Raw genomic sequence first — 22,436 nt, 5'->3', positions numbered from 1 at the left:
TTAATGGCAATTTTGGGTGGAAGGGTTTGTCGTAAAGCTTGGAAGAGAGTAAATCGTTGAAAATCGAAAGTACACCTTTTCAAAGTAATTGGAAGATAACCAGCCCCCTACCTATGCCCTTTTATCCACCACCAATACACTCTCTGTTTTTAGCCCTCATGATACCAGACCAAGGCGTCAAAACAGACCTTTTGTTCAAAATTGCAGACAGATTCAAAATAAAATAACTCTGGGGATGAGGTGAACCCCAGCTCCTGAGACAAGGGCCATGAATTTGATTTGGAAATAGGTTTTATATAATATATAGAAAATAAAAAATAGGTAAGGGAAAGGTGCTTCATCTGTGGTGTTTGATTGACTTGAAACTTTTAAAGATTGTCCCCGTGGCCAAGAAAAACAAATATTTTATAATAACGATGGAAGTTGTCAGGGGTCTGAAAACGGACCTACAAAACATTTTGTCTATGGTGAGCTTGAAACTTACAATTGTAATTCTTTGGCCGGAAAAACCTTAATATACACCGAAGAATCTTCCCCTAAATAAAAACCCGGCCCAAAAAGAGCCAAAACTTTTCATCCAATCAGCTTGAAACTCATATCATTCATTCTTTGGGCTTAAAGGATCGAAATAATGTGGCCCAACAAAAGACCAAAAATGGCAAAAAAATTGCTGAACAGGCTGAAACTTAAAACTGAAACTTGAAACTTAAGACCATGACCAAGGAAAATGTACAAAAATATTTTTTTCGTTTGGGGAATTGGCCTCCATAAAATGAGATCCCAAAGAGACCAATTTTACAATCACTAAAGTGTATCCATGTTTTGGCAAAATGAGAATTGACTATTCAAAACATTCAGTGCTTTTTAATGGTAAATTATTCACTGAAAGACCACTTCATCTCAGACTTTATGATCGAGTGATTTGTCGTCATATTTTATATTATTACTCACTCGATTTGACTAGGATGAAACAAAATAAATAACAAAGTTTAATATGTTAGGATCAATAATATTGCATTTGTGTCATGTTACTCGTTATTAAGTCAACTCTATTGCATAGACAGGGGCGTATCGGGGAGTTTTTTTGGGGGGTAGGGTATTTTTTGGTGGGGGAGTAAAGAAAAATCTTGAAAAATGCATCAAAAACTTCTTTATATGCCTTTTGTTACGTTTTTACGAGTCAGACAGTTTTTGTGAGGGAAGGGTTTAAACTCGGCAATCCTCTCCCCTGGATGCCCTATGCATAGGCAAGAAAAAAATAAAATCAAAACGTGGTTACGTAAAAGAATATATTCAACGGGAGTATATAACTGGTAGCTTTTTGGTCGCTACCATAAAAGGTCTAGTGAAAGATTCTGTGCCTTTTTACCCCCCCCCCCCCCCCATTTACCCCTTGTAAGCAGCCTATAGAAAAAAATAATACACTATTTTTCAAAAGAACAAATTCACATATTCGTACTCACCATTTTTACACCTTTTCACTCCTCTGGCTTTATCAATACTGAATCAAATTATACCCCTATTTCAACTTAAGAGTGAAATATTACAGTTGTTTGCGTTGTATTTAGAGAATAGGGAAATGTTGAACACTTCTATCTTCCGGAATCGTAAACAATAAGAGCATGGAAACAGCATACAGGTTACTGTTATTTTAAAGCAAATGTCCGACTCTCATAAAACTACTGGTTTTACGACTTCAAAGAAGGAGTAAATTTAATTTGGCAAACACAATTAGTCAAGTGCTTAAAAAATTCCTGAGAGAAAAGATTCACAAGGGAAGTAAAAACAAACTGCAAAATACATAATAATGAACTTAACTTTTATTTACTTTTATTAATAAAAACTGTATTTTATTTCTAAACAAAAATATAAACTATTACAGATATAAATCACTACGCTAGGGAAGAATTCAAATTTTGCTAAATTTAAATTTAAATTTAAAAATAATAACAAAAAAAAATACAGAAATGTTCCCAGAAGAATCTTATACCAGTTAAAATAATAATGAAATATTATGGATGTATCATAGGATTGATCATAGTATGGATTTGATCATAGTAGGAAGAAGTTAGACTCATATGAAGAGGCATCTGACTTTAAATCTTGCAACCCTTTGTGTTTGATAACAATGCACTGTCTCGCTATATTTTTTTCATAATTCCCTTATTCCCGGTTATGTTATCTCCCTCCCAAAAGCAATTCTGAGTGCCTGATGGGAACAATCAGGGGTCCTTTAGGAATTAATTCGCTGGTATATACTTCGTTTAAATTATATATTAGCATCGCCTATATCAACATTAGATTAAAAATGTGAAATGTGTCTTCAATACGCTCGTTCCACCCCTATAATAAATATAAAAAAGTAACAAAAATATCGATAATACAGAGCTAGTGACAATTTTTTAAAAGTAGGGAAATTTCGCGAATGGGCCCCAATTAGGCTTATCTAATGTTAGGAAAAATAGTGAAATTAGAATACTGGGGGGGAGGAATTAAAAATAAAACTGTGACAAGCGAGAAAGAACTATAAACCAAATTTTTTTTTAAGAATTAGATCAAAATAAAATGAAACAGAAGAAAACTGTAAATAAAACATGATTAGGACAGGAGGTAAAATCTTATATGATTGACAAATGTCACGACTTGGAAGTAGTGACGGGTCAATCTACTTAAGCGGCCAGTACCCCGGAGTAGAAGCGGTCAGTACTCCTGTCTATATAAGCGGTGCCCTATCCCGTCATCCCGATGATAGCCGGCCGGCGCCAGTCATAGGGAATGTGTACTTTTGTTTGTTGCGTGATTAGAGCTAACGGTGACCCAATCATGCGTAACTTGGCTTCAGTATCCCCTACGTTGTTTTGCTTGAAAAAAAACCCAAGAGTGTAGGAAAACCCTTCAGGAAGCCCACTAAATAAAGATTTCTTTGGATTTTACCAATAGTTTCTTAAGAAAAAAACCTACGCTAAATCAAGATTTCCTTGGGTGTTATGTTTTAAAGCTTACGAGGGTCAGGCCTCCTTTACCCCCAAGATTTCCTTTGAAAAACCCTCAGTTTTTTTTACTCCAGGATTTCCTTTAAAAACCTTCTGGGCTTTTTTACCCCAGGATTTCCTTGGGTGTTATGTCTAAAAACCTACGAGGGCTTGGGAAAACATTTTTTAAGATTACCGTGGTTGTTATGTTTAGAAAACCTAAGGTGCAGGGAGGAACCTTCAGGGACCTTCTCGGTCCCAGGATTTCCTTTTAAAAACATTCAGGAGCTTGTTTACTTCAGGATTTCTAAGATTGCTGAGTCAAAGTTTCTTTTTGAAAACCTACGAGGCTTCTTTTCTTCGGGGTTTCTTTCGAAACCCATCAGGGGGGCCCCTCTCACCCAAGTAAGGACATGGTCCTTCCCGATATATCGAATATAAATCCAATTTTACGAAAATTGGATTTTTATAGCCTCTTTTTTATAGCCTCCCCCCACCAAGTCTGAGCTATTATAATTCTCTATATTTGATAAACATCTAAAACCCAGCTGCTCGTAAAAAAATTTTACGACTGATAAAATACTCTTGTTTTCTTGCTAAAATTCATTAAAACCACTTTCAAGCACATTGGTTAAAAAAAAGCGTAAGGTGTGTTAGACCGTAGAAGCTCTAAATTACCTATTTTCTATCGAACAGTTGCTATTATGCTGGTAATCCTCTCTTTCTTTTCCCCCTCTAAGTTTAACCAACTATAACTCTTTAAATTGATTTAACAGCTATCCCCCCCCCTAAAAAAGATTTATTGCTGATAGTATAATCGTATTTTCTCGCAAATTTATTAAAACCACTTTCAAGCAGATTGGTGAAAAAGGCATAAGGTGTGTTAAATCCTTTATGGTGTAAACCCAAATTTTCTACTAGACAGCTGCTGTTCTGATAATTGCATAAGAGGGTACTTACCAGCTGGCAAATTTGGATGTTTTGAAATTACATGTGAATCCCGAATTTGGGTGTTAGGGTGTTTTTCTACCAGACAGCTGCTGTTCTGATAATTGCATGAACGGGTACTTACCAGCCGGCAAATTCGGATGTTCTGATATTGCATGTGAATCGCAAATTGGGGTATCTGGGTTTTGTTCTACTGGACAGCTGCTCTTCTGATAATTGCATGAAAGGGTACTTAGCAGCCGGCAAATTTGGATGTTCTGATATTGCATGTGAATCGCAAATTGGGGTGTCTGGGTTTTATACTACTGGACAGCTGCTCTTCTGATAATTGCATGAAAGGACACTTACCAGCCGGCAAATTTGGATGTTCTGATATTGCATGTGAATCGCAAATCGGGGTGTCTGGGTTTTGTTCTACTAGACAGCTGCTCTTCTGATGATTGCATGAAAGGGCACTTACCAGCCAGCAAATTTGGATTTTCTCATATTACATGTGAATCAAAAAGTGGGGTGTTGAGGTGTTGTTCTACTGGACAGCTGCTGTTCTGATAAGTGTATGAAAGGGTAAATACCAACTGGCAAATTTGTATGTTTTGATATTACATGTGAATCACAAAGTGGGGTGTTGGGGTGTTGTTCTACTGGACAGCTGCTGTTCTGATAAGTGCATGAAAGGGTAAATACCAGCCGGCAAATTTGGATGTCCTGATATTACATATGAATCGCAAATTGGGGTGTCGGGGTGTTGTTCTACTGGACAGCTGCTCTTCTGATAATTGCATGTAAGGGTACTTACCAGCCGGCAAATTTGGATGTTCTGATATTACATGTGAATCACAAACTGGGGTGTTACGGTTAAACATTATCCATATTTTTTAGCACAAAAAATTTTTAAAGCTTATATATTGACCTGAGAAGCTATTTTGAGACACGAACCAAACCTATTTTATCACCATTTAAATAAATACTATATTTCTCTGAATAATGGCAAATTTTTAAAGCTTTTTGAAAAACTAGTTGCAAGACAATTTAAACTGAAGAGGGGGGAGGGTTTCTGACAATGATAAACAGGGGTTTAGATATCAACGTTGTATAAAACCTTGTAGGAAGAATAAAAGCAAAAATTTAATATAGGAATAAAAAATACTTTGGTAGATTGAATTCTTTACTTTTTCTTTGGAAAAGTTTTACCCTCAAAGGTCAAAAAACAAATGTCTATTCATCTTAAATTTAAGTGGGGACGTGGTTGAAATTAGGTTCAAGTTATTTGGAAAGAACAAACAATTTTATTACAAGAGTTTTAATGATATTCTTAAGGCCATGAGCATGAGCGCTACTAGAAAACAATGAACGATGCATGTGTAAGGAATATTTTCTTTAGTATACTACAAAGAAAATTAAAATATTTGTGATCTATGGTGTTCGCTAATTAAAAACTTTCTGTTCCCTTATTAAGGTTAAGAAAGTTTAAATTCCTCAAAAAGCAAAGGGTTAGACATTGAATTTTCAAATCAGTGTATTTATTTTTTGGTCCTGTTAAGGTGGGTAGGGGAGCGATGAACTTGTTTCTGAAAACTAAAATCTACGCTTCCTAAATGCACATGAGTTTCTATGAAAAAAAATATGTATTTTAACAGTGTAAGAATCTTCTTATAAAAACGAATTTCCAAAAGATGTATTTTTCACAACATTGAAAATATAAACTTAATTTATTTATAGAAAATTTTACCAATATCCCCCCCACCAACAAAAAAAGCAAGGGCAGGAGCTGCAACAACAATCGCACTGCAAAGTCTTGAGACAGTCCCCTTCCAAGCAAAGTGAAGATTCGAGATCTTATGCGCCCAACAAGGCCCTGGCAGTAAATTATAGGACCTTTAAGACTTGTGCTTCCCATACAAGGTAAGAATACGGCCCTTCAGCCTTCCAGTATGAGATGAATTCCATGCAAGATTTTGATTTTAATGTAAGTGTAAATTATTTAATGTTCTTTCACAAACCTTATTTATTTCCACTAAAAAACTTAAAGTTTAGTCCTTTTAGTTTACTATGGCAACCTTTTCACCTTAGTTTTAGCTATTAGTGGTTTTTTGAAAAGGTGTTTTTAAGATCTTACTTTGAAAACCTGGTGTTTTACTATTGCCTCTTCGAAGGAAATTGGGGTGTATTAATCCCAAGCTCAAGAATGAGGTAAAATATCAATTATCACACTTTGAGGAATCACCTTAGGGAAATGTAACTTTTTACCATGATTTAATGGGAAAACTAAATTTTTATGCGAGATAATATTGTCAGACTATTAGATTATTGAGAATCCAAGACTAGCTTAAGGTTTACAGAAACTCCCATTGTTCAATGGTGCTATTGGGTCCCCTAGTCCTAAAGGAAATAGACTTTTCGCCATGTTTTTAGCTATTAGTATTGTTTTGAAAATAAGCTCACTGGTCCATTAGTTCTGCAGGAGATTTGAAAGTCCTTGGATTTATTTTTCTCACAGCTTAAAATCATAAATACTTCAAAGGGAAATTTATTCTTTTATTCTTTTTCCGGGCCGACAATGATGATCATGTATGGACTGACCAACTACTCATCGATTTCTATCCTGAAGCTGCAATGGACACCAACACTCCCTAAGTAAATTTTAAGACTCGCCTATAATACCTGAAACTATAATATGGTAGTTTCCAATATTAAAGTTTATACTTGGTAGTGCAGTAAGCAATGGACCCGAAGGTTCAATGTATAGCTATTAAATTTATAACTGGTAGCGTGGTCTCAATAATTTTGAAGGGCCTGTTTGGAGGCCTATGTATGGTCATTAAATTTCTAATGGGTAGTACGGTCTCAATACGTCCGAATGGTCCATTTGGGGAAAATAAGTTCTTTACATGCTAGTAAGATCATTCTAGCTCTGAGCGCTTACTCTTAATTATAATATAAATTCTTTCTCATAGTGAAGTGTTTTAATGAGCTAATAAGCTCTTATTATTTTCTTCGCTCACAAACCGACATTTCCATCCGAATCCCACGACAGTGCATATACTCCCCCAGGAAATAGTGAACGGGAGAGAATTATAGTTTTGGAGTGAGCCCTATTAGTCTACCTCCCCCCCCCCAATTTTGATTTAGATTGTATAACGATGGATTTCTGCATCGACAGTGACTTTTTAGACATTAGTGTAGGTGGCAGCAAGCAAGGTCGAGAGGGTTAAGGAAGAACAGGCACTTGCCCCTCACATTGATATGGGAGAACAAGAGCAAAGTGTTGCCGCCTCACCCCCAGTTTTACCTAAATTTTATTTAGCCGATAGCGTTTAGGGCAACATTTATATTTTTAGAGGTGAGTTCAAAGACCCTATCAGCTTCCTTACAAGTGGTAGTATTCATAAGGATTCCGTAGAAATATCGCACTTCTATATCAGCAAGATTCGAACACCCCTTGAAAAACACATTCAGGAGGCGGGAGGGCGAGCCAAAAATAAAAGCAACCATCGCACTAAATCTTATTGTACGTGGAAAGACGATTAATGTATTCGCATTAGCTGCAAACGAAAATAGGGATACTTCACCCAGAATTACATAATTTCAAGGATGTTTCTATCGGATTGGGTGTGAAATATTTTTAATAGAGTATAGAATCATAATGAAAATGTGAGCGGGTCAATAATTTTGTTTATTGAAAATTTTATCTAATTGTAAGAAAGTTTATAAAATGATTTGTTTTAAAAGGAGAGAGAGGAAGAGAGGTATAAAATATAAAACAGAACTATAGGGCTTCAATCGGGTACATCACTTCTCTTTTGTAACATTTTGTAACACTTAAGGGGATATACATTTTTTAGAGTGCAAACGAATATTGAAAAATTGGGGTATCAGTGTTATAGTACGATACAGAGTGTGAAGAGGGGAAACTTAAAGATAAAAGGGAGTAACATATTCAGTAAGGGCTCTCTCCATTGAATCAGTGAAACACTTATTATGGCTTTTCTATAGGCTTGTCAATGACCCTGATGCAATTGGAAATTTTTTCCAATCACAAATATTAGTCAGGCTCTAAGTGAGGGTAAAGGGAAAAAAGGGGGTACTTGCTACTATTTTCCAATGTGTCTTTCAAGGTTTCGCAGTTTATTAAAGCTAAAGCATCACTTGCAGAGCGATAAGGTGACACTAGACATCGTGGCCAGACTCAGGGACGATCATTCAAACCCGAATCGTGTTTAAGAACACAAAGCCATTGCAATCTCCTTTGCCAACAGGCAAAGAAACTCGAGTAATACCATGCAAATGGTATAGGTAATTAAGGTATTGGATAGGGAAGATTGTGTAGAAGCAGCTTTGGTTGCACTAATTAAAGCAGCTACTAAGTCAATCTCATGGCTACGCACCATAAATTATCCAATGACTCTATCACCAGAACACTAGTAGGCCATTAAAAATAAAGATATGTGATGGGTTTTTAAGCAGAAATTTGCTGTGGGTATTAGGGATAGGAAACTCAGCGATCACGTTCATTTAAATACTCCTATTTTATCGGGGGGAGTAACTTTCCAGGGTGGCGCACCAATCGCGTAATGTAAATATTAGGCTCCAATACTTTCTACTGGTTTACATGCACAATTCCAACTATGACTTGAAATCCATATTACCAGCGTTGGCACGTTTATAGAAAAGTGAAGTTTTAGATGGCGCATGGGTAGATGGGTCTTTTTCTTATAAAATAATACCCAAATCGTCTGAGAAGTTTCTGCTCTTAGAACTAAAATGGAAAATGATTGAAAATGGAAACACATAATAAATAGAATCTATTCTTAGACTCTTACAGTTTCTTCCCCAAATCATTAACCCAATCTATTCAAGTACAACAAAGTGATTACTTGAATAGTTCACTCCTCCTAAAACAGCACTTTCCAGGTGATGAAATGTATAATTCATTAACTTGTAAGGGCATATACCTGTATTAGTACTACAACTCCGTCTTGAGGCAACATGAGGAGAAATCACTGCTCATCGAAGCGTTCTTCGAGTCACTTCCCGATTGTCAATGCACCACTGCCAATTATGAGTTTGCTAAGAAAGTTTAGGCTAAGCAAGGGTGTAAAAATGGGGAGGAATATAGGAAAATGTACCTCGCAAGTTATATATTGACGCTGTTGGAAGTTGTCTGTAAAAACATGGATAAAGTTTAGGACGAATTTGGTTTGAATTTGGGGTATTTTTTCAATTCCCTATTAGGTGATGGATTTAATATTGAAAATCAGTGACCCAAAATAGGTCTGATCACCGATGTGGATCAGCACTTATTTGTAGAGAGATTCATGTAGGAGGGCATTTTTTTTAACAGGGGTCGTATCCTGGAAAAGCTATTAAAATAATTAAGAAACAACCTAAAAGCTTTGTCCGGAGAGGCTTAGCGGACGTGACGGTTTGGGCTAAACATCAGGCCGTTGGGAAGACCCCTTGCCAAAAATAATGGGGATTTAAACAAAGCTACATAAATGATTAGAAATCACTTGTACCTGCTAAAAGTTTATTAAAATGATTGCAACGCAAATAGTTAACAATGTAATATTTCCGCCTGTACACCATAATTCTGCAAATTAAATTTCTCTCGCTTTAAAAATCGTGTTCATCAGATGGCATACATCACTGATGTATGTCATACTGGACACGAAGACGCATGAAAAAATTGCAATTCAAAATTTGCCCTAGGTGGCGGAGAGGGGATGACCCCTTGGCCAAATAATGAATAATATTTCAAACCATATATAAAAATCTATTTTTATCTTAGAAGCTATTAAAATGATTAAGATGAAAAGAGTTTATAACCGAAAAGCTTAGCTTGTACCCTTTAACTTGTCATATAAATTCTTCCCAAAAATTGATGGGTCTGCCACTTTCAAAAACATACATAGCCTACCAGGTAACATGCGTGATGCGTCGGCACAAAGAGGCATGGCAGAAGTATGCGGTACCAGATATATACACTAGGAGGAAGATAGGGGGTAATTCCTTTCGAGCCAGTGATAAACTGATGCTAGGCTAGAAAAGTCAGATCTTTCAGGAATTAGGCCTTTGAAGTCGAGAGTGTAATTCAGTATGCTTAGCAGTGAATTTAGTGGAAATGAACCAACTAAGTCCAGCGGAAAAGGGGATGATTGTCCCTAGGCTTTGAAAAAGACCCTTTTCTGGTATTTTCATCGAATAAATCGAAAGAAAAAAAACAGATACATAAAACAGGTCTAGACAAGGGGGCTTCTTGCTATCCTGGAAATTAGTTGAATAAGGGGAATGCAACTTTCAGGAATGAATCCAGGTCATAACTTCCAGGGAAGGTATTGCGAGCTACTATCTCCCAGTGTACCCAATTCTTCAGTTTGGGACGGGGGTCAGTGGCGTGACTCTGTAAGCTTAGCCAGAGTCGACCCAGCTCCAATGGGTACCTGGAGAAATCTGGGGAAGGTAAACAGGAAGGGTGTGCGAAAGCACACGATGGCTGGCCCCCAACCCCCCATTGCACTTCCTGGCTGAGGGGTCAAGAAACGGAGATCAGCACCGCCGGTACAGACTGTAAAGTCTAATGCCGTATCCTTTACTTTTTTTTATTGCGAGCTACTATCTCTACCCTCTCCTTACTGTGACATAAATTTCTGAAATATTTTTCTAAATTATGACAAAAAAATTTGCCCCTTAATTTTGGGTTTTCAATGGCTGTAATCATTGAAAATATAATTCCTAGTATTTAAGTGGGATTTTAAGCTTTACAAAGGTTTTATCCTAAATTTAAGAACAAATTTATGAATCTTTAAAACCTTATTAGTCAGGGTTGACTTAAGTTATGAGATTCACTACACTTTCATGCGTCTCATTTAAGCACAAGATCGATGTCTCTAAGTTTAATGTGTATAACCCAAAAATTATAAAAGGTAATCAAAGATCAGTCCCCTCTGGAGGAGGAAAGGAGCGAGGAAAGTACTTCAGAATACCTTCCAAGGAGATATTTTAGGCCCCGCATTCAATTCTGAAAGTTTCATTCAACTATCTCAACTACTTTTCAAAATCACAAGAAGCCTCTAGTCTAAAATTTTACCCAAAAATGCCTTCTCCTAAATTTTAAAATATACCTTTTTTGGGTATTTTGGTTAAAAGATTTAAACTAATCCTTTTGTTTTTTAGAATCAGCTCTGGTAACTCGGAATACGTTTTTTGTTTGATATTATCATTAAACAAAAAAAACTGGAACTGGCACCCGACTGGACGACGCATCGGGGAAAAGTTGAATCTGGTTTTCTTGTAAATCAATTCCCTTCATATGTCAGCAATGTCTCACTTCTATTTGCCATGTGGAAATTACAAATGGCTAGACAATCCTTCTGGTGCAAATTTTCCTGGCATTACTGCTGTTGAAGAGAATCGACCAGAAGGATGGTTTTACGAAATTGATTTTGAAGTACCAGTGGAACTTCATGACTCGATACAGGACTTTGTTTTCCCTTGTATGATTTGGAAAAGGGTACGCAAATTAGCTCTCGAATGGACTACAACAACTGGTAGGAGTAAATTTAACCGGAGCTAGTGAATCGCCAGGGTCCGAATATGTTGTTATTTTGAAAATCAGAGACAAAGAGCTACTTGATGTCCATGCAAACACACTATAAGGATATCAAAAAGTCTGCAACACACTATGTTAAGGAAAATTTTAATATGAATGTTTGTAGGAACTGAAGAAAATAATTTAATTCTGAGAGTGACTGTCATAGCGATTAAATACTAAAATTTATAATTTAAAGACTATACAGTTCGAGTATAGAAAAAAATGTCCAACAAATCAGATAAAATTTGTTTATGCGCAGGCGGTGTGAAGATATTACCACACTGTCATTATCTGGCTTCAGATCAAGACCTATTAGTAGAGTATAGACGGCGTCTTGGTCTGGAAAAAATTCAATAGTTGGTGGGCGGAGGGCCTCCTTTTTTCTAATCCTTACAGTCTCCAACTTGGCAATGTGTATTTTCAAGGGTTCATTTTTAGTACTTTTTTATATTTATATATTTATTTTCATTTCTTTATTTTTGCATAAAGAAGAATCGTTTAAGAAGTGCTTAATATTATACTATTGTTTTACGTGCTGTCAACCGTGGCTTGCCCAAGCTCGCAGGGTTGCTGCACCTTCTTGCCACCGTTCTGCCCGTGGTACCCCCGGCCCAGTCCATCCCACATGGCAGCATGTCCGAGTGCCAATTTTATGTCTTTAAATATATTTAAGTGTCTATTTTATGCTGTTTTTAAAAATTGTACTGTATTTATTTATGTATTAAAGTGTTTATTTATGTATTACTTTATTTATTACGTTTTCAACCGATTGAGGCTAGGTTCGGTTAGTTGTATTTCAAAATTGGAGGAGTATGCATCAGTTTAAAACTCCACTCAGATCATTTCTTTGCGCACCTTCAATATTTGGTAAAGCAACTTTTTTAACGAAAATAATTCAAAATCGTGATAAAATGTTTTTAGAAAATCTGACAGACATCTATTACTGCTATAGTGTTTGACAATGGTCCGTTGATAAAATAAAGAGTATTGCACCAGACATAAAATTCATACGAGGACTTGACGTTTTAATATTTTTGAGCCAATTATATTTTTATTTCAATTAATATTTTTGAGGTTCATTATTGATGATTGGTTGAATCTATTGCAAAATGGACTCAAGAGAGGTTATAACTATTCACGGTCTGGTCTCATCATGAAAAATTTCCCTAACTGTTGTTCTCCTAAGTCTTTTTCATCAGAGTAAAAGAAAGAGAACACCTGCATTGAATTGTACCCACTATATTATCTATAGGTTTGTTTGTGATTCAAGTTCTCTCATAATTTTAAACAAGGAAATATATCCCGGTGAACCAAGTTTGTTTTGCTCTCGGTATACAATGAAGCTACTAATAAACCTTATGGAAAAATTCTATTGGATCTTAATCAACAAACACCCAAAGAGTTACGTGTAGTCACAGGTATTTTGATAAAGAAATTACCGTATATCTATCCGTGAATAGTAAAAAAATGTCGTTAGTCATCATCATGACATTAAAGAGGCTACATGGAAATAGACATTTGTGCTTAGTACTAGGTAAGTCAAAACCCTTGTTTAGAAAAGCTAAACTCAAATATGGTATTGACAATGAATTCATTGATCTCCTATCTGAGCTTTGCTTAAATTTAACTGAGGGCAATGTTCAACTGTCGCAAGATGTTAGGCAACAGACCAAGCAGCATCGTTCACTTGTACGTACCCTAGCTTGGAAAAGGAAAAGAAAAGCTTTTAACAGAAAACGGCTTGTTCAAGCAGGCGTTAGTTTCTTTTCATTGTTACTGCCGATTATTGCAGGACTTGTGAACACCATTTTATAGAAATGGCTAACTTGATGAAACTTATATATTTAAAATCAGCATTAAAGTGCAATTCATTTGATGTAGCTATTGGTATCAAAATTCCATTTTTTAGAGTTTCAGTTACTATTGAGCCGGGTCGCTCCTTACTACAGTTCGTTACCATGAACTGTTTGATAGACACTAAGTTTAAATTTAATTGCTCAGGCTGTTAGATCAGAGTCAACTATCAACACAATGATAGCTGACTATGTTACGACATGACTCACTAATAGATGGTTGTACTTATGATCAAAAATATCTATTTATTTATGCTGAGTGATCCAATAATGTATTTATCCTAGGCAATAATAGTGTCGATTGTGATCATATTATCAAATTTAAATCATATGCGTAAAAAAGAAAACCCTTCTAGATTCAATAATGTATTTCCTTTCTGTCTGCCTACTCTCTCATACCCCTACTAAGAGACCAAAAGGTATGACCTTTTTCCTGTTGCTATGAGAGAACCATTCAAGATGAAGAGCTACATGGGATACCATTCCTTTTCCCAGTTCCAAAACGTGGAATAAAATAACAACTTTAACCAATACGAAGAACAACACATGACTAGCGACATCTATGCTTTTTTAGGCCCATGGTAAAATAGTTTTGGATTTTTTTTTTTTTTTTTTGCTCAATAAGAGGCTATTCTAACAATAAGGCCACATAGCCATTTTAAGTACTTTTCAATTATAGTCCAGCTTCGGTGTGATAGTGGCGGCTTTTTTTACTAGTCCATTGCCTTCCACTCGAAAGTATAAAAATAGCTCAAGAAAACACAAAGCAGCGAAACCACTTCAGACTCTCTCGTAAGTCATGAACTTCAAATTATCCATATCAGCTGAGGCACCATAGATTTTGGCTAGAACATAAGTAAAACTAGGCTTTTTGGCTATTAGCGAGAATCACACGCACGTTTTCAAAATTTCAGTTCATATTCATCAATCTAGTCTGAGGTCCACACTTTTGTAAGAACTGTGGAGGTTAGAAGCCTACTATTTCATCCACTAAACAAAAATAGACATGCGCAGTAAGGCTGGGTTCTCAAAATCAAATCAGAAAAATGGCTCAAAGAAGTATAATTTTGGTCAAAGAACTTCACATTGTATCCTCTTAAATAAAACACATAAACATATACATATAAACATAAACATATAAATGTACTTCAGATCAGGACTAGCAAAACTATTTGCTTTTGGCCCTGTAAAAAATATCGTAGAGCTAAAACCCAAACTAAAATTTTAACTTTAAATTTTAAATATCGTAGAGCTAAGACCAAACTAACTGAAATTTATGACATGAAAAATAGGAAAAAACAGAGCATTGCCCACTCTGCAAAAAAAAAATCGAGTATTTTTTGTCTCTCCTGATTGATGGGAATTAATATTTAACTATGGAAATTAATAGATCTTCCCGAAATTTATCATTTTCTTCGACATTTAACACAAACAAAAAACTATAAGCCATGGCTTCCGTTTTAGAACAATTGTGGTCACCCACGACACGGCTTAGTAAATGACATGAGGCTTCCTACTATAGGAAATATTAAGAAAAAATCCATAAGTTGATTGTGATCCAGAAAAATATGATCTGTATTGCTGAAGATCCCTCCGAACTCTGCAAGTAGAGTAAACATGCCAAAGCCCTGAGCGTTAGTGTGCCTGAGAAAAGTGGGTTAAATATTTCGTGAGGAAGTTCAGTGCACCCAATAAAAGCACAAAAATGTTACTTGAAAAACAACTTGACCTCATTCAATGAAATAAAGCAAAATCTTGGCTGTTTGTGTTGCCAAGTGCTGTTCACTCTTTGATTCCATAATTAAGGAAACAGTCTTCCTCTGGTGTTGATATCATTTCAGCAAAGCACCTGTAACTTGCAGGTCCTTCATTCGAGCAACGTTTAGTAAAACTGTTTCAGATATTTCTGGTCCGTGGTGTAGTCCCTATGCAATTTTTATCAAAAAAAATAGCCCCCATCCTTAAAAAGGGCAAAACAGACACTTCTTTGTGCAGTTCTTACCTTATTATCGTATCATGTATTACTTTCAAGCTATTTTAGTCAATTTTGATAAGAATCATTGATGAAAAATATTCTGGCCCTCCTTGGCAATTTGGGTACCATACCAATCTGGCTTGGATAGAGAGTACACTCTCTTTCTACTTATAAACGTGCTGAAGGATATTGAAGACAGAGGTGATTTTTCGTCTTTTGTGGCCTTGATGTTACAAGAGCATCGACTCGTGTATATTTTTGCAGGGTTTTTCTTGAGGCCTATTTAGAAAGCACTCATAATGTTTTAACTGCTTGTTTTAGACTCGTGTGTAGAAATCTGAAAGCTCGATTTAAAAATAGTAGTCTACAATTTCCAATCTTGGAAAATGTACGCCAAGGATATTTGACTTCTCCAGTTTTGTTTAATAATCGTGTTACAGGTCTTCAGGATAGGTTCAGGTATGCATCCCTGGCTTCAAAAGTTTTGTATCTGAGTAGAGTTGACGGTTCTCTGTTGTACAATAGCCTAACTGTTCTTCATTTGCCCTTGCCCATGTTTGGTCTTTTTTAACTGTGGTAAGAAAAAGCAAGTTCATCGCCTTTATTTTAAATTTGCAAAGTGTTTAATGGAATTGCCAATATGGACAAGGAACTCTTTTCTGCAAAGAAAATATCGAATGGTAAACACAGCTGGGGCTTGTGAGAAGCGTATTCGTGATTTCTCTGCTGAATTTCAGATGTCTTCTCATCTTTGATCATTTCTCTTTGTCCCTTGTTCGTAGTTGTCAAAGTGTGTTTTTAGTTCTGTTGTTTCTTTTTAGTTTTTCTAGAGTTTTACTGTCTGTTTTTCCGGCCCTGCTCAGTTTTTTGCAACGGTTTACATTTAAAATGTTGACGATGATGATAATTTGTTCCCTTTTAAAACTTGGAAATGACGTTAGACAACATGTCATTCAATAATACAACACTGCTTACTGCTAATTTTCCAAAAAGCGAAAAAATTTCTCTTAAACAATTATTATTAAGGCTCAACCATGACTATTCCAATTTTATTTATAGCTCAACCCAACCAATAACTGTATTGGCCCCATAAGGTTTATTGCTGCAGTGATTAATTATTATTAGCAGTAGTAATTTTACAAATATTTGTTGGCTCAATTACCTCCACAAATCAACTTGAACTAATATCCTCTGACTCTAAAAGACTCGCCGTTTATTACACCCCTACTACGTAATGGCTTCAATCCGCAAAACGACGGTATTGAGACAGTGGATATATTCATATTCGTAGGAAGTATCACTTTCGTTAGAAGATTGGGCCATCTATTAATTTGAGTTTCGAGAAAACTAGATGACAAAGACGGCTCCTGTCGAGGTGTCAGCATATAGTCATTGATAAGGAAAGCTTGACTAGCTAAATTAAAAAATTAACTTTTTTAAATTATTCTAAGGTTAGTTGATTTAGAAGTTAAAATGTTGTAACAATTGTAATTATGTAGGCTACATAATTGATATCAGTAAATTATGATTCTCTTGGCTTTTTGACATCTTGGAAAGTTGCTAGGCCAAACTGAGTTAGGCTTGGAACAAGACTATTAGACTAAGTTATGTTATAAATGGTAAAATTGTAGTTTAGCTGCTTTTTGCAGTAAAATTCAATTAAGCATGTTTCACTATCTAGAAAGGGTTTAGGTCAGAAAAATGAAACTTTCAGGGAATGGGTCTAAAGGCTAATGTATGTCATGGGAAGGTATTTTGAACTACCTACCTCTACTCCCTCTAAAGGGTCCTGACCTTTAAAAATATGTGTTTTATAAAAGTCAAACCTTGCAAAATAGATCTTCTGCTTGAATGAAGTACAACAAAATTGTTTTCAGCTTCACAACTTTGCTCAATCCCAATTTAGGCTATAAGGTTTTAAAGATATGCAAATACATTTCCTATATTTGAAAAAAAAACATCAATATGGCTTAAAATTCTACTCAAATGTCAGGGATTTCATTTTCAGGCTGGAACCAGAGAAAAAGAACCTGATAACTGAAAATTAAGGTAAAATGTTGTTTTCTTCAAAATTTCAATAGGTATAGGCCTGTCAAGTTGGCAAATTTCTTGGTTTCTAATTACTGAGGTAAGAATAATTGGTTGACAATTGTTTGCTTCCTTTCCCCTTTGTTTACAGACATGATCCTTCCAATCTTATAGAATATCTTTAGTACTAAGGGACTTTTAGAAAAGTTGAGTAAGAGGATGCAACAACACTGCATATGTCTTGTGTAGTAGCCAGGGAGATAGGGTACTCCATCTGGTCCTGTTGATTTATTTGGGTTAATCTTCCTCAATTGGGTTTCTACATCAGTTTTGGTTATAGGCTAGGCTATTAATAGGTGTCATGCTATTTAAATCCTCATAACTTAGGGCCTCTGGAATTGTGGCATTATCAGGACAGTAAGTTCCAAGATGAACTGCCTAATTAGTTTATTGGTAATCTTCCTTGGGCCACAGTTTTGTTTTGCTATCCAGTAGAAGTTGCATAACAACTTCCAGGGTTACCAGATGATGTATACCTCCAGGATATGGGGTTGTTTTTTTTGCAGCTGCTATTGATTCCTCATATTTTTTGGTTATTTTTCAAGTAAGATTTTGCAGTTAGTAATATGCCTGTTTGTATTTTGTGTAATAACCCTTCTGGTTGTGATTCTTTAAGTACAGCTTCTAGTATTCCTTTTTTCTGTTTCTGACCTTTTTAATTTCCTTTGTAACATATGGGAGGGTTTTTGGTTTCCTTTACCAATTACAGTCTTTTTTCAATAGCTCTTAATAATATTCTTTGCATAGTTGACTTAGGCCCAACTGAGTTGGGCTAGGAACAAGAGCATTAGACCTTTTATGTGTATACATTCAATAAAAGACCAATCACATTGTGCCAATTCATGACAAATTTAACTGTTATCAGTATACACATCTTTCATAAATTCCAATCTATGTGGGTACAGTCTAAAGCTGTAACCTATGGCAATGTGATCACTTGCTCTATATGTTGGTAGGGGGTCAATACTCAGTATAGATTCTAGTTCCTTTACTAGCAGAAGATCAAATAATGAAGGATTTTGACCTTCTCTAAATAAAGTTGGGAAGCTAACTGCCTAATTACAGGAGTGATTAAACAGTCATTTCCAGAAACAATTTTTGTTGAACTATTTTCTGAGAATCCAGACCCATTGACCCACTGAATATGTAGACAATTGAAGTCACCAACAATAATCATATTGTCCTGATGCTTCATTTTATTATCAATTGATGTACTAACAGCTTGAAGCTAGGGGAACTGGACCTTGTTTCTAAGAGCTCTTATTTTAATTCCTGACTAAATGCAGTGAAATCAGGGGGAGTTGGAGGGGGAAACTGGAAATCTTGAATGATGCTTGGAGTGAAGATATCAGGATGAAACTTGGTTGGAAGAATAAGCTAAACCAAGATAATCCAAAATTAAAATGAATAATCAAGTCAAATTTAGTTCAAACAAAAACTACCTTATACAAATTGGGTAAATATACCCACTGAATGTATGAAAGGTTGAAGTCACTAACAATAATTATATTGTCTTGATGCTTCATTTTATTATCAATTGATGTACTAACAACAAGAATAAATAGTTCAAGGATAGGGGAACTAGGACTTCTAGACATGCATCATATATGAAAGGGCCCAAAAAATTTGAGAAATGAAATCCATGCTTGTTCAACATATATCTCATAGGCCTCTTCCTTCTACATTAGATAAGTTGGTGATCAAAGTGTAATCATGAATCTGGATGTATCTAAGAGGGGTTTTAGTCCACTTAGGTTTTATCTCCCAAAAAGCATCAATATCTGCTTTGCTGAGTGTATGTTTTATTTCATGGAACATTAAATAATCTATATTACTAAAGACAACTTTTAGGCCATTGCTTGTCTAAGTTGTATTGATTTTATTCTGACTATTTGTGACATTATTTGGGCCATTAAATACTTCAGATTCAATGCTGCCATTATTAGAACTACCACAAATGACAACACTTTTTTTTAACAATTTATTACCTCTTGCGACTAAATTTCCTTTGCTATTGGCATGCTGTGCATAAAGCTCTTCATACAATTTTCAATGTTCAATGTTCTTCATACAGGTTTCAATGTTCAGAACTTGACATCAATGTCTTTCTTTAGTTCTTCTTTAAATTTGCTAAATGATTGCTTAACTGCATTCTTGATTTTAATATCCAGGTCATGTACAGCAGTTATTGGTGGTTTTAGTGTTATCTATGGCTTGTATATCAGCTGCACTTATGCCATATTTGGTATTACCCTTAAAAACAGGGAATTTTCATTTGCAACCCAATCTCCTATTCATTTTAGTTAGCAGATTATACTCAGGTTGCCCGAGCTCAAGACAATCCGTGTATAGCCATTGTATGCATGTATCACAATTCATTGCATTACAATCTTCATCTAGATTATTGTTGCAAGCAGCACTAATGTATTTGCCTTTTTTGGGCTCACCCATTGCCTTTTTAGCAGCATTGTTTGGGAATTTAGGGTTTATTGTATTAATTTGCCATAGCCTTGGTAAAAGATGATTTCACCATTTGATGCACCTTTTAATGATATTTTCATAGATACTAATAACTACTCATACACATACATCCTGACACAACCCCCTAGTTAGGCTAATAAATTATGCACCTTCATTTCTAGCTCAAAGGGAACACTGTGATAACATTAAAGTAGTAGGCTTTTGTCTGATTCTCCATTCAACATCCTATTCTCCAAATATTGGGCAAAACTTGGTATTTGGACTATGTATTATCTCAGACATAAATATTGATTAAAATGTATCATACAAAATATAGACAGTAGGATTTGGTATAAGCCTAGATTCGTGGCTTTTTCCCATGTGTTTTTTTTTATTTCTTGAATTTGTCAGTGTTTAATAAATCTTCAGGTTGAATCAAGAGTGACACTTAGTAAAATGCTAACTTGAAGCATAGTAAACAAGTAGTTTAGGCTATATATGTGCACATCAGGAGGTTGGTGGTAGAGTAAATGAGAAGTACTTGTAAATTGATTAAATACAATTTTTTGCATAGTATGAAGTAAAAAAAAAATCCTAACATGTTTCCTTCTCAATATTCCCATTTCTAGGCTCATGCCTAGGATTCTAATCTTAAATATTATTTAGATAGATGTAGATGGGAAGGATTGACTGATAACTAGGACTACACTACTTTGGATTTGCTGACTACAATCCTGGAAAACATTGTTTTACCTGAAGTTGCAACTTGGAGCAATCTAAGGATTTTTCCTTATGAAGCTCCAGAGTTAATGTTTGAAGTTGTTTTAAATTTAATTTAGTGACAAGGGATTGTTGGATGATCAGTAGATTCCTTCTTGAGTTTACTCTGCATTGAGGACCACTCAGTATCCAGCCTTTGTTTGAAAATATCAACAAATTCCATAGTAACTGTACCTTCGGATAGATTTTTCTAATTGTTGACATTTCTTCTAGGAAGTAATTGAGTGCTGACTCTTAATAGGGTAGACCAACCATATGGTAGAAAAATTTTCAGTTGATGACCTATAGCTCTTGAATTAGGATCAACAACAGGAAATAACGTCAGGGAAGTGTTAGACCTCATTAACTTATTGGTTATTTTGACATCACCTCTATTTTTCTTTGTACAAGTGTTTGGAGCTTCAGCTTTGCTAGTTTTATATGGTAGGAAAACTCCTACATGCCAAATATCAATTTGGTGGCATGACTCTGCACATCTTCCAAAACTTCTAAATTTAAGTTGTTTCAATATTTGAATCTAAACCAAAGTTATCTCTATAGCCTAGTATATTTAAGCATAATTACTCTGCTTCACAAAACCTACTGTGATTTAGATGCTTTGTTCAAACTTTAAGACTTTGAGTTCAAGATGGCGTGAATTTTCAAAGAGTAGGCTTGGCCAATATATACAAGGTTCCATAACTGACATAAAGAAAAGGTGAGCACACTACTTGACTCCTTTTTTGTATCAGTGTACAGTTGGGACTGTTGCGAAAACAACTTAGAAAACCCCACTAAAACGCTTACTTATATCATCACTAAAAACACTTCACTTTACATTACCACCAACTCTCACCCATAATATGCTAATATAAGATCGAATTATAAATTTGTTGCATGCATCTGTTTCTTGATTTCATCAATACTGTTTCAATTTATGGGTGTTAAGTTTAAGCAAAAAGTGACATATAAAAGAAAGAGGGGATGTAAACTAAAGTGAAATACTTTTAGGAATCACACAAGTAGGTATTATACAATTTTTTAAAGTTGTTTTCAGCATGCTGTAGTTTTCTGTCTCAACAGTCCTGACTGTACATTGAAACCCCTTTTTATGCTCTTTCCAAATATAATAACCAATTCACTTGCAAATCCATCTCCCACCCTGATGGTCCAATATATATCTAAAAACTGAAATAAAAGTCTAAAATATCAGATTATTACTTTATAATATGCAGGATAGTCTTATTAATCAGATTATCATGTTTTCTTCTTTTGAATCATTTCAAAAAATTTCAGTTATTTCAATTTGGAATTATTTCAAATAATATTTTGTTAAATTACACACAGAGATAAATAACAGACTGAGAATGTAACTTGTTTAATATAAGACCTGCAATATATGATTGTATTGATTTAACAAAAAATTAATTATTAGGGACATTAGGAGTGGGGTGGGGGCACATTTGCAAATGAAATGATTTGTATATTCGAAAAGTGCAATTAAAAGGAATCGAGTTGTATGTTATGTTTATGTTGTCTCTACTGCAGATATGAAATTCTATGGATATTGATCAAAGCTCAACTTGAGATTTGTGTTCAAGATTAGGCTCAACTATTGACTATTAGCACGTTTAAAATATCCAGCATTATTATTATATAGAACATTCCAGCTAATTACATCATTTAAGAAAATTCAGACCAACTGAATGGTAAATCAATCTACTATCTAGAGTGTATAATAAAAGTTCTACTGTGATTTGAAGTGGTGATTAGTTGTCTGAGTACTTGGT

General features: G+C 35.2%; 1 protein-coding gene across 1 annotated transcript in view; it reads left to right on the top strand.

Moving 5' to 3' along the window:
- Window positions 1-16,688: 16,688 nt before the first annotated feature.
- The window catches only part of LOC136028388 (charged multivesicular body protein 4b-like), a 31,596-nt gene continuing 25,848 nt past the window's right edge, over window positions 16,689-22,436 (top strand). The window contains exon 1 of the mRNA XM_065706201.1: window positions 16,689-16,790. The gene's annotated coding sequence lies outside the window, so the exon portion shown is untranslated. The remainder of the gene's footprint in view (window positions 16,791-22,436) is intronic.

Source organism: Artemia franciscana, chromosome 6, assembly GCF_032884065.1.
Source record: "Artemia franciscana chromosome 6, ASM3288406v1, whole genome shotgun sequence".
Lineage (NCBI taxonomy): Eukaryota > Metazoa > Arthropoda > Branchiopoda > Anostraca > Artemiidae > Artemia > Artemia franciscana.
This window is presented reverse-complemented; position numbering and strand designations above follow the sequence as displayed.